This window comes from Paroedura picta, chromosome 8 (genome assembly GCF_049243985.1).
Source record: "Paroedura picta isolate Pp20150507F chromosome 8, Ppicta_v3.0, whole genome shotgun sequence".
Classification (NCBI taxonomy): Eukaryota; Metazoa; Chordata; class Lepidosauria; order Squamata; family Gekkonidae; genus Paroedura; species Paroedura picta.
The window spans coordinates 63,395,001-63,406,979 of NC_135376.1; the positions used below are offsets into that span (position 1 = coordinate 63,395,001).

The following is an 11,979-nucleotide window of genomic DNA, read 5'->3' on the forward strand; positions in this document are numbered from 1 at the left end:
CAAATATTGCTTCCTTTTAAGAACCCTCCTCCCCCACACACACACAAACACACAACATATTAGCATACCAATAAAAAATAAAATTAGATTACAGAAGAATGATGAGTAAGTGGTGGTAGGCATCTTTTCAGAGCAGATTAGCCTGAGACAAGTGATTTAACTTCAGTGGCAAAATGGAGAGAGATGAGCCACTTCTCTTGTGGCACATTTTTGATTGTAAGTTTAACTGCATCCACAACTTTTTGCACCTCGTTACCTTTCTTACTTGACTAACTTGCTTCAGTGGCACCAGGTGAAAAATGAAGTGCAATGGGGCTGACAACCCACAAAAGAAAGGGTCAGATTTATCAAATGACCCTGTCTAACCATCTGGAAGTTTATGTTTATTCTTTCACTGCATTTGCAAGACAAAGAACAAGTGTTTTAAAAGGGTACTCCAGAGGATGACTTGATGGTTATGAAGATGCTTGATAATATCCTTGGTTGGGGGCAGGAAGCTTCTTGGATGACTGCAACTGCCCTGGAACAGCACTGAAGTTATTCATTTGATTTGCAGATCTCCAAGGGGATGTTGCCTTATAGCTTTGTTCATTTATTTAGATATTTAGGTCCCACTTTCCTCCTCAATCCTGTGAGGGAGATAAGACTGACAGAGAGTGGCTGACCCAAGCTCTGGCACTGAACTCCTCTGACTCAGTGGGGATTCAAACCTGGATCTCTGAGATCTTCTGACCACTGTACTATATTCCTGGAGCCACATGCTACAGGAACTAATACATGCATTGGCATTCAGTTATAACTTTTGAAGTTGAGTGTATCATCATCATCATGTTTAAATTTCTAGCCCACCACTCCCACAAATAGCTCATGGCAGATAACAACATATCCTGTAAAAAATCCCAGTAACACCCCTTCCCCCAAGAATAAATCCATAAACAATCCAACCTGGCTAGCAATGATAACAACCCCCCCCCCTCCCGAATGAGCCTGGACAACTACCTGCCTCAGGTATAGGGCAGGGGTAGTCAAACTGCGGCCCACCAGCAGGGGCTCATGGGAATTGTAGTCCATGGACATATGGAGGGCCGCAGTTTGACTACCCCTGGTATAGGGGAACATCCAGTGGTCTGGTGCTGCTTCAGGAGAGGCCTTCAACCTTTCCTGCTCTGGCTTCAACCAAAGTAGTGCTCATAGGCAATTTTTAAATGGTTGAGTGTAAAGCTTTAATTTTTTTCCTTCCCAAGTTTTTATTTACTTCTGTTCACTCTGTATGGCAATCATTCATTTTCATTTTCTATTGCTTTCACAGTGTGGGTGGGTGGGTGGGGGACATGGCTGTAACTGCTATTTTCCCCAACCAAATTGGATGCTGTTTTCCTCTCTGTCAGATTTCAAGTTTCTCATTGAATTTCAAGGCAATAGAAAAGAAATGTCAACTTAATAAGTAATTAAAATTAAAACATATTCCCAGTTGTAACAAAGTATTATATACATCTGGGATGAAATTCTCAGGCAGACAAGCATACAGAGAAATGTTTGTTACCAAGAAAGAAGAGCAGAGTTATAGAATGGGCACCAACCCCTGGCATTTTATAACAAGCATGAATTGGCAGAAATAACAGGAAGGACAAAGGGAACCAGTCCCCTCCCATGGATATTTAGCACATCAGAGCTACGCCCCCCACTTTCCCCATCTTTGGTCATTGTTCAAAACTTGTTGGAAAACAAAGCCTAGAATCATTGTGCTTCATTCGGCCAGTTGGAGGGATTCCCAATCAGTTTCATGATCTCTTGACTCTCTAACATTCCCTCTGTGATAGAACATAGTTTGAGCACTCCTAAATACACAGTCAGCTATAGATATCATTAATAGGAACTAACATTAACTTCTATTAGTTTTCTCATTTATTTTCACTACAATAATGAAAATAGTTTAGTCATTAATAGACAGTCACAGTAACCTGAAGTTCCAGACCAGGTAAAGGAGCACTTAGGGTTTCAGAAGAAGCATTTGTGAGGACATGAGCCGCAAATGGCATAGTTATGTATCTGAGTGAAATGATGCAGCTACCCCCCCCCCCCCAAAAAAAATTCTAATGGGTTTTGCAGTTGAAAATGCGCTTCTTATTTGAAGTACACCGACTTGTGGCCTTTGGTTTTCAACAGCAGGTGACTTTGAAATTTGTACAAGGGATTTGGTACATTACTTGACTATTGTGGTGTGTTGCTGCAAGGGTAGAGCTACATTAGCTGAAAATCTAGCATGGCATAAAATTTCAAGTTGATGGTTATAGAGGCAGTGTTGCTGTAATCTATAAGGATTTTATCTCCCCAGCCCTGCATAGTGCCTTATCCAGGACATTGTTGGTTTTGTGGCTGTGTGCCTAATGCTTGGATTCTGCAAGTGGTCTGCCCACACTGCTGCCTAACAGTTCCTCTACCTGAGCAGATACCCATCTTCAAGTATTTAAAAGGGTGCCATATGGAGGATGGAGCAGAGTTGTTCTCTCTTGCCCTGGAGGGACAGACCAGATCCAATAGGACAAAATTAATTCAAAAGAAATTCTATCTAAACATCTGGAAGAAGTTCTTGACAGAGTGGTTTCTCAGTGGAACAGGCTTCCTTGGGAGGTGGTGGGTTCTCCATCTTTGGAAATTTTTAAACAGAGGCTGGATAACCATCTAACAGAGAGGCTGAGCAATAGGGTTGTCAGTGTCCTGCATAGTACGGGGGGTTGGACTAAATGACCCATGATTCTATGATTCTAAGATAGAGCTGGTCTAAGTGGTGGCATTGAGTCCCTGCTTGTCCTGGGAGACTTCAACATTCATTCTAAGCAACTCAGGATTTCATGTCCTCCATGACTACCATGTTATCAACTGAATATAAGATAAACCTTCTGTACTTTTATCCTCCTGTGCATTGCTCCTTCACATTGTGCAAGTCACACTATTGATCAGGAATTTTGTTTGGGCAGGAAGAAAATGACCTGAGGATGAATAAATTGACAATGGTTCTTTTGTCATGGATAGAATACTACCTGCTTTGATTTATAGCAACTGGGATAATCATGGTAACCTTCTGATCGAGACTGAGATTGGGAAGCACCATTTTGGAAGGCAGGTTTCAGAAGGTGGTACTGGTAGAATGCTGCTCAGTCCCTTGGCCTTTGGTTCCATCTGGTCTTCTATGCTCTTTAATATCTACATAAAACTGCTGGATGAGGACAGCTGGAGATTTGGCCTGGGTTGTCACCAATATGTAGATGACATTCAGTTCTAACCTATGTTTTGAACTTATCTCATGAAGGTGTTACTGATGGGCAGAATGTCTTAGCTCCTCTACATTGGCTTTCAAAATTGTTTTCAGGCACAATTCAAGATGCTGGCCTTGACCTTCAGTCATATATGGATTGTGACCAACATATCTCAAGGACTGCCCAATCCTTTATGAACCCATTAAGGTCATCTTCAGAGGCCCTGCTTTTGGGTGCTTCTGAAATAAAATAATAAATCACCTAGAGAAAATGGCAATTTTGGAGGGTGGTCTATGGCATTATATGGTCAAGGTCCTTCTCATCTCCAAGCTTCACCTTCCCAGGGTCTATACCCAGGATTCCAAGAATTTCCGACACAGAGTTGGAAAACTTATGTTTGGAAGGCTGGATAAAGCATGAGGCATGTGAGATGTTGTGGTACTTGCCAAGTTGCCTCCAATACTCTTTAGTGTGGACATTGTATTGGGCAAAGACTTTCCGTTCATATACTGAGTTTTTAAAACTAGACTCCACCCTATATATGAGAGGGGAAGCAGACTTTTCTATTGCTATCTGAAAGGATAAATAGCACAACAAGGAAACAGGTGATTTTGCCAACAATTCTATTTTAGGAGGAATTTTGCAACAGGGAATGCTTTTGCAAGGTGCGACGGATTGGTGAGACACATCGTTTATGCTAAGCAATAGTTGTAACCTCCTGTCTTCAGGCACCAATTGAGGACATGGTTTAACATGTGAACAATCAAAATGACTTATCTTCTCCATCCCATTTATTTCTTGAGGGCAGACATCCCTTAAGAAACCCAGTACAAAGTGGCTTCCACTGTTTTAATAGTTATCTTGTGAATACCACATTACATAAACTGGCTTTAGGTATCAGAATGTCCTGTGGCTTCTTTGGTAATTTCACTTCTTCTTAGTGAAGGTGCTACTTAGAGGCAAGGGAATCAAAGGAACTGATGAATTACCACAACATTATTTTACATGGAAAAAGAATATATGTCTATTTGGATTTAAAGAACAAAACATTAATGTGGAAATTGGTAATTAATGTCAGATCCAGTAAAACTGACATCACTTGCTACTATTTTAATTGTGTGTTTTACTAACTATTTTCAACCTGTCAATAGAATTTCCCCACCCCCAGCAGCAGTCTAAGGAAGGTTTGTAAAACATCAGAATCAAGGCCATAATGGAGGAAATGCTTGAAATGTTAAGTAATGAGCAAGCCAGTTGAAATGTATGCTTATTACTCTCTTCTATTTGCACAGATCCTATACAGCAGTTCTTTTTAAGCTTTTCACATTTAGAGAGGGGGGAAGCCTTTCAGAAGATTGTTTTGATTTCCTATTATTTTATATTGAAATAGGGGGAAATTTCCAAGTCCTCTAGTGTATTTTGTAACACAAGTGCTTAACCCCCCCCCCCACACACACACACAAAACACTTCCTTTGTGACATATGAAAGGGTAACATTTTTCCCATGGTTTCAAGGAGAAAATGAACTCCAGATTTGTATTTCCTAAAAGAAGAAATGTGATCCTTTCCAATGTTTAAGTAATATTTCCTCTAAAACATAGTAGACCATCTGCAGAGCTGTTTCCAGACACATTTTGAAGTGGCAAGGGCAACTGAAAGAGAGGAGAATGGGGCCTGGCATTTCACCTCTGGGAAATGGAACATTAAAAGCTTTCTTAAAGCTGGTTCTGCCATTTCACAAAGTATTCAAGCCCAGCATAGTTCATAATTTGTTTAATCTGCTCACTTTTTATAGATAGGAGAAGGGGGAGAGGACGGGCAAGCTTATGCCTGTGAGAAACAGTACACAAAATCTGATTAGCCGCACCGACTTCAGCATGCAAGAACGTTTCGTGACTGTAGCTGATCCTAATTGTATTTTATCTTTAATAGGCACTATAGAGACATTACAGGCAAATCTGCTCTTATAAGGATTCAACAAATTGAGCCCTATTTGGGGAGACAACACAGAAACATGGTCTTTTCTATCCATTATAGAGTTGTGTTTTATTGTTAATCTCCAGGGTCACCTTATGAATTCATGTTAGTAAAATGTTACGGCCTCACTATAATATTCACTTTGTGGAAAGGGTCTGCATTTACCAAATCCCAACCTTGGACGAATATAAATGAGAAACTTGCATCTTTGTCGAGGAAAGTATTTAACACATTTTTTTTTCTCCTCTGCATTACAGAGATTTTTTTTTCAAATGGAATTTCTGTTCTAGTGCCAGAGTTCACACAGGGAAAAAAAAAGCCTGAATATTTATTGCAAATGTAGCTCAAAGTTAACATGGTTACATTATTGGTTTGAAGGAATATGAAAATTATTGAATAAGGGTTGGAAACCACCAAAAAGATTAGACCACATTTGACAGCTTCTCTTTGGGGATTATGTAGGCAAACATACTTTCCTTTACATGGCTGAGGGAAAAATGTACACACAATTTGGATACTTTTGGGAAGTGTATTGTATTCTGAGCAAGATTCTGGGTGCCAAACACATGTTTCTTTGTTCAACAGCATTCAATTATATTCACTTTTCTCTCCCTCAAAACTGGCAGCCAAGACCTGCATGTCTTTAGTCAGGCTTAAGGTTTTGGTTATCACCTTTAAGGCCATACCCAGTATGGGCCCAGTATACCTGAGGGATCGCCTCTCTGCCTACACCCCTCAAAGAGCCTTGCTCTCTACAACCTCCAACCTCCTGGTGGTCCCTGGCCTCAAGGAAGCCTGCTTGACCTCAACCAGGGCCAGAGCTTTCTCCATTCTGGCCCCCACCAGAGTTGAGCTGAGGCTCCTTCCAGTTTCCACCATTCTTTAGTGTCATTATATATCAGTGCTTTGTTGTCAGCCACTTGAGGCCAAGAAAGTTAAATTTAGTACCATCTTTTTCAGCCTTTCTCAGCCTTTTTACCATTAACCCCCTGAAACATTCTTCAGACTTTGAGAAACCCCAGAAGAGATGTTAGCAAGGCCACATCTCCTGGTCATGTCCCTGGAATTTGCACGTCACCAGAGGCGACATCACACAGACACTCCTACCAAATGTCACCTCATCCTCCATCACTGCCCCCCCCCATGCCAGAAATGGCCCAGCGGCCTACTCCACTTGGCCAAGAACAGTGTTGAGGCAGGTATCCACTGCCACCCTGCCACCCTGCCAATGCAGATAAAATGGGAGTACTTACCTCTCTGGATTCCAATCACTACCATGGATGACAGGACTCGGCCAGCAAGGATTTTTATGACTGGGGCCCCTCCCCTTTCCACCCCCTTCAGGACCATCATTGGACATCTGGGGAGTAGACATAATCATACATGGTCATATCAACCAATGATTTTTTAAAAATAAAAAATATATTAAAAAGTAATTAACTTCTACCCAATCAGCAAAATCATTATGGGACCTTCAAGAAAAGGGCGGTAAAGACTCACCGCAGCCGCTGGTTGACGCTGCGGAGGGCTGGCTGGAGGCGGACACGACTTCCCCAGCAGTCCTGGCATGCTGCGTGCTTGGAGCGCGCAGCACGTAAAACGGAGAGGCGGGACCATGGTGCCTATAAAGGTGCCACGTGTGCGAGTCCCGGCCTCTTCTCCAGGACGCCTCGGAGCAGCTTCCCACCCTCCCACCCTATGTCAATATTTGAGGTGGATGTTCTCTGTTAATATTTCGTCACAGTTGCGGGTTCGCATGGGATGGAGCCTGTTGGCAGGGAGTCCGGTGTGCGATCAGACTCCCTGGGGTTCGGGACCTCCGTAAGAGGTGGCATGTAAACGAGCGCGGCTTACCCGGCTGGGAGGCCAGGGGCTCGTTTAGCCAGGCGGCCTGGGGACAGCCAAATGAGGTTGACGCCCATTGGCTCCCCCGTATAGGTCACTTCCCGTAGGGCGGACTTCAGTAGGCAAGGGGATCTGCTCTCCCGGCTGGGAACGGTGCGGGTCCCCAGGGCGCCTCTGGACTCTGCGCGTTGTGGTGCAGTCTGCTGACTGCTAGGTCAGGCTCCCTCTCCCATGCTGCGCCAACCCTCCCGTGGGGAGGTAATAAAAGCTGTGGCCTTGTTTATCCCAACATTGGTGTGTCGTGTCTTATTCGAGCCCAAAATGCCCTCCTGCAAGTCAACCCCAGGATTTAACAAAACCTCTGATGAGAAAGCCTGACCTATACATTTTTTGGTCCTGTTCTCAGATCAAGGAATTCAGGATAGCATACATGTCACACACAACACCCTGTTAGATAGATCAGGCTGGGAAACGGTGACCATTCCATGGTCACCCAGTAAACTACATGGAAGAGTCTTCTAAGTGCTTCTTAGTGAGGGGTGGTTTTAGACTTAACAGATGAACCAGGCTTCCCTTGAACCTTGAGCTCTTGCATCATAAGGGATCAGAGACCACTCCATGCTGAGTTATCTACTTTCCAAAGAAGCTTCGGTTTATAGTTTGAGTTCAGTGGCATCCTTAAGACAAAACAAAGTTTAATTTTGAGTATAGTACATGCACATTATCTGATGATAGCACCTTTTTTGCATTTCAGCATGCACACAAACATATACCCACAATAAAACTTTGTTGGTCTGAAAGGTGCCACTGTACTCAAACTTTGTACTGTTGCTTCAGACCAACATGGCTACCCACCTGAATCTAGCTTTTGTTTTATAGGTTAGCATAAGAGCTGCCAGGCCTCCTTATGGCAGCTTATTTTGCCCACCACTGCTCCAGGCTACATCATCTCTGCAGAAAAACACAATTTCTAGCAATTTCTAATATTATCCTGGAGCAGTGGAATCACGACTCTTGATACTTTAAAAAATTTATCTCATTACTGATTTGGGAGAGAGAGGCATGCTTTGTGTTACAACTTTGGGGAAAAAATAATTTCTGGCATCACCTGCATGCTTGTCTGCCTATTCGTTGCACCAGGATGTTAGCCATTTTTAAAACGACATTCCCATCCCCAGCAACAAGAGAGAGGGAGGTGGGTATGAGGGTGGGATGAGGCAGGTGCCTTTAGCATGTTTGAGCCTCCATACCTTCCCTCTGCTGGTTGCCTGATGGTTGCTCTCCCTTAGCTAGCGCTAAATAGGTTGGGGAAATCCACTTTATGCGATTCCCCAACTAGAGCTTTAAAATGGAGGATGTAGCCAGTCGGTTACTGGCCAGACTCTGGATGTTGGCGACATCATATGGAGGGACTGGAATATAGTGACTTCTTTTGGCAAACATTACACTACATTTAATGGGTTGTGGAAATCCCCTTAAACTCCCCACCACATTTTACTGGAATGAGGGTAGTGCAAAGTTACGACTGTAACTTGAGGTTCTGTATGAGGGCAGGAGGGGAAAAAAACCCTTTAAAACTGTTACTTCCATTTCCTCCAAAAGTAAACCATTTTTTTAAAGAAAAAAATACCACACACATATACACGGTGCCTGAATTATAAACAAGGCCTGGTATTTTTGTGAAGGCATTCTCCATATTGTTAAAATACCGATTTTCCCTTACCGGTGTACAGTACCCACAATAGGATTGAGTCCCCTGAGAGGCATCCATTTCTCATGAGGTTACTTCAGCATCACATTGCTGCTATCACATATCTATTATATATACACTTTCAGACAAGCAGAAGTGTTTTCACAAAAACAATCTGGAATCTTGGCTTAAAATGCAAGCTTCCTGTCAAAGCCAAGAGAGTAGCTTAAAAGAGGACTTATTTTTGTTTTGTTTGAACAAATGTGTTGTTTTTAGGTAACTATAAGGAAAAAAAGCAACAACACAGCAGTTATTGGTTTTCAAATTATTTCAAAGCTTTAAGTCCCAAGCTTTAAACTCAGTGGCATTTATTTCTGAATAGACATGCATAGGGTTTGATTACTTACCTGCTGTGGGACTCTCATTTGGAACATAATCTAGTAGAGTGAGTTTTGTTATGCTGGTACTTTGTGACATCATTGAATTGGAAGTTCTGTGCATGGATCATAGAATAACCAGAGCTCTTTTTGTTGGCAGAGTAATTAACACAGCAGTAGTACAAAACCTGATTAAAGAACAAATAAAAGTTTATTTTGGAAATAACAATCAATAGGAAAGAGGAGATATATAGATTTACAACTATATCTCTAGCTGAAGAGAGGAGAAGCTTGAATGTGGCAGTCCCAAGAAGAAAGAGTAAATTCCCCTAAAAGTAGCAGTCTGAAGACAGCCAAAAATGACACTTAACAGGAGTGAGAAGGTGCTATCCTCACTATCCTAATTGTCCTCCTGCTGCCCCCTTCACCATATTCTCTTCTTCTTTGTACATCAAACACTGCTTTTTTCAACACTCTTATATTCTGAGACCTATTTTGACCTGCTTTGAAATACACTATGCATCTTTCATAAGGACACTGTACCATGCCATAATTTGTTGTAAACCACCCCGAGAGGGGTGGTCATAGAAATCTAATAAATAAATAAATAAATAATGAACCAACCAGAATTATGAATATTTCAGCTCTCAAGTAGTCTTTCTCAACCATCTGGGGCTGCTCATTTGGAAGATGCAAGTGGAAGGAAATGCAGGAGCATGCCTTGTTGTGTATCTTTAAAGCCCTTCTTGAACTAAGACCCACTTAACTGAAGGGCCACCCCTCTGTGTGTTCACGTGACAGCTCCACTAATCTCACCAAGGTCTATTCTCAGTTGTTCCATTCTTTAAAGCATGTTCTGCCATGGCCCAGACTTTTTCAGTAGCTGACACATCTTTCTGGAAGATGTAAGAGGGTTCTTAATCTTGAGGATGCAAAATGGAGCTGTTCCTGAAAGCCTTTAAGGCAGATTTGAGTCTGGGCAAAGGAGGAATGCCTCACTGCTGGTGGGAGCATTTTTAATTTGCCATTAATAGTTGTTTTAAATCATTTTGTATTGTTTCTACATTATTGTTACCTTATATCCTGAGGAGACTGAGAGAAAGTCAACAAAGTATATAAATATCCTGAATAAAAAAGTATATTGTGGGCTCATACATGCATTTATTTAGTTGTATCCTCATAATTCACTAGTGTACCACAGTAAAGAGTTTAGGAATAATCACAGAACAAACCAGTAGAACAGCAAAGGTGTATCTATTGGTTGCCACATATACTCCAATACCACAATTACTGGACCTAACAACATCACCTACACACCATCAAAGGCTTATCCACTAGGTCATCTTACAACATTGTATATGCCATCAAATGCCAACAATGCCCCTCTGTTCTCTACATAGGGCAAACAGGTCAAACCCTCTGCCAAAGGATTAATGGACACAGGTCTGACATCAGAAACCACAGAACTGAAAAACCTGTAGGGGAACACTTCAACTTTCCAGGACATTCAATAAGGGGGCTTAAAGTAGCTGTTTTATTGCAAAGGAACTTCAAGAACAGACTAGAAAAGGAGATTTCAGAAATGCAAGTTATTACAACACTCAAAACAATGACATACCCTGGACTCAACAAGGACATAGATTTTTTTATCTCACTATGCATGCTAACCTTGTTCAACTCATACATCCACATTCTTCACAATTTATTTTATTTGGGACAATGTGACTGTAAGGTTAGTAATATGTAATGTCATTTTGAATTTAACTCTCTGGTCTCAGGATAAGATAGTTTCCAGCACAGCTTTTTCACTTGCAGAAATGTTTCACACTTGGGTGGAGACAAATGGGGCCAGCAACAAATGGTAAAGTGAAAGCAGTTAATCCCTAACATAGACAGTTTTATTTCTCCTATGTTTTTGTGAACAGCAACTGAATTTGAGGGGACTGATAGGCTGTTTTAGCGAAGAAGTATCATATGGCTGTATTTGGGTGTTGTGACACAGTTTACTAATTTAACAGGATTAACTTTTGCTTTATATTCCCACTGTCATGATGGTAGTTCATAGTCTGAGGAAGAGTACTTGCACTCGAAAGCTCACGCCCTGAATAAATCTTTGTTGGTCTTAAAGGTGCTACTGGACTCTGATTTTGTTGTGCTACTCCAGACCAACATGGGTACCCATTTGAATTTATGGTTGCTGGTATTCACTGGTCTGGGTTGCTGCTTTGGATAGCAAGTCACAGCAGAAGTAAAGAATCCTAGGTTCAGCTTCTAATTGCCTCACCACATCTTTAAACATCTTTAAACTGAATAAAGCAGTAAGGGCACTGTGGGAGGAGTTAGGGCGGCCCCTGTCTGGGATAAAAACTCGGAGGGGCCAATCAGGAGCCGCGAAGCGGCTCCTGATTGGCCCCTCCAAGTGTCCATCCCGCCCCAAGCAGCCAATGGGGAGCCGCGCAAAGCGCGGCTCTCCGTTGCCTGCTTCACCCGCACAGACAGCCACAGGGTGAGTGGTGGGCCGCGGGAGAAGGTGGGCCGCACCACCTTCTTCCGCACCACCTTCTCTACGACGTGGCGAGGCCGCTCCGCTGGCCGGGAGAAGCCTTGAGAGAGCCTCGGGGGACGGGTGGGCCTGGCTGCCTTCTCCCGGCTGGCGGATCGGCCTCGGGTGGCGGCGAGCAGCTGGCGAGCGGCTGCAGTCCTCGCTGGAGTCGGCCGGCCCGGCAGAAGCTGGGAGAACGTCAGAGGTGGGGGGGATGGGCTTCTGCCGAGCTGGGCGCTCCCCCGCCGCGGCTCGGCAGAAGCCCATCCCGCCCACCTCCGATCTTCTCCC

At 43.0% G+C, this 11,979-nt stretch overlaps 1 long non-coding RNA gene across 1 annotated transcript in view; it reads right to left on the reverse strand.

Moving 5' to 3' along the window:
• The window catches only part of LOC143842654 (uncharacterized), a 38,850-nt gene extending 32,253 nt beyond the window's left edge, over positions 1-6,597 (reverse strand). Inside the window, exon 1 of the long non-coding RNA XR_013233255.1 lies at positions 6,488-6,597. This is a non-coding gene — a long non-coding RNA (uncharacterized LOC143842654). The remainder of the gene's footprint in view (positions 1-6,487) is intronic.
• Positions 6,598-11,979: the final 5,382 nt, after the last annotated feature.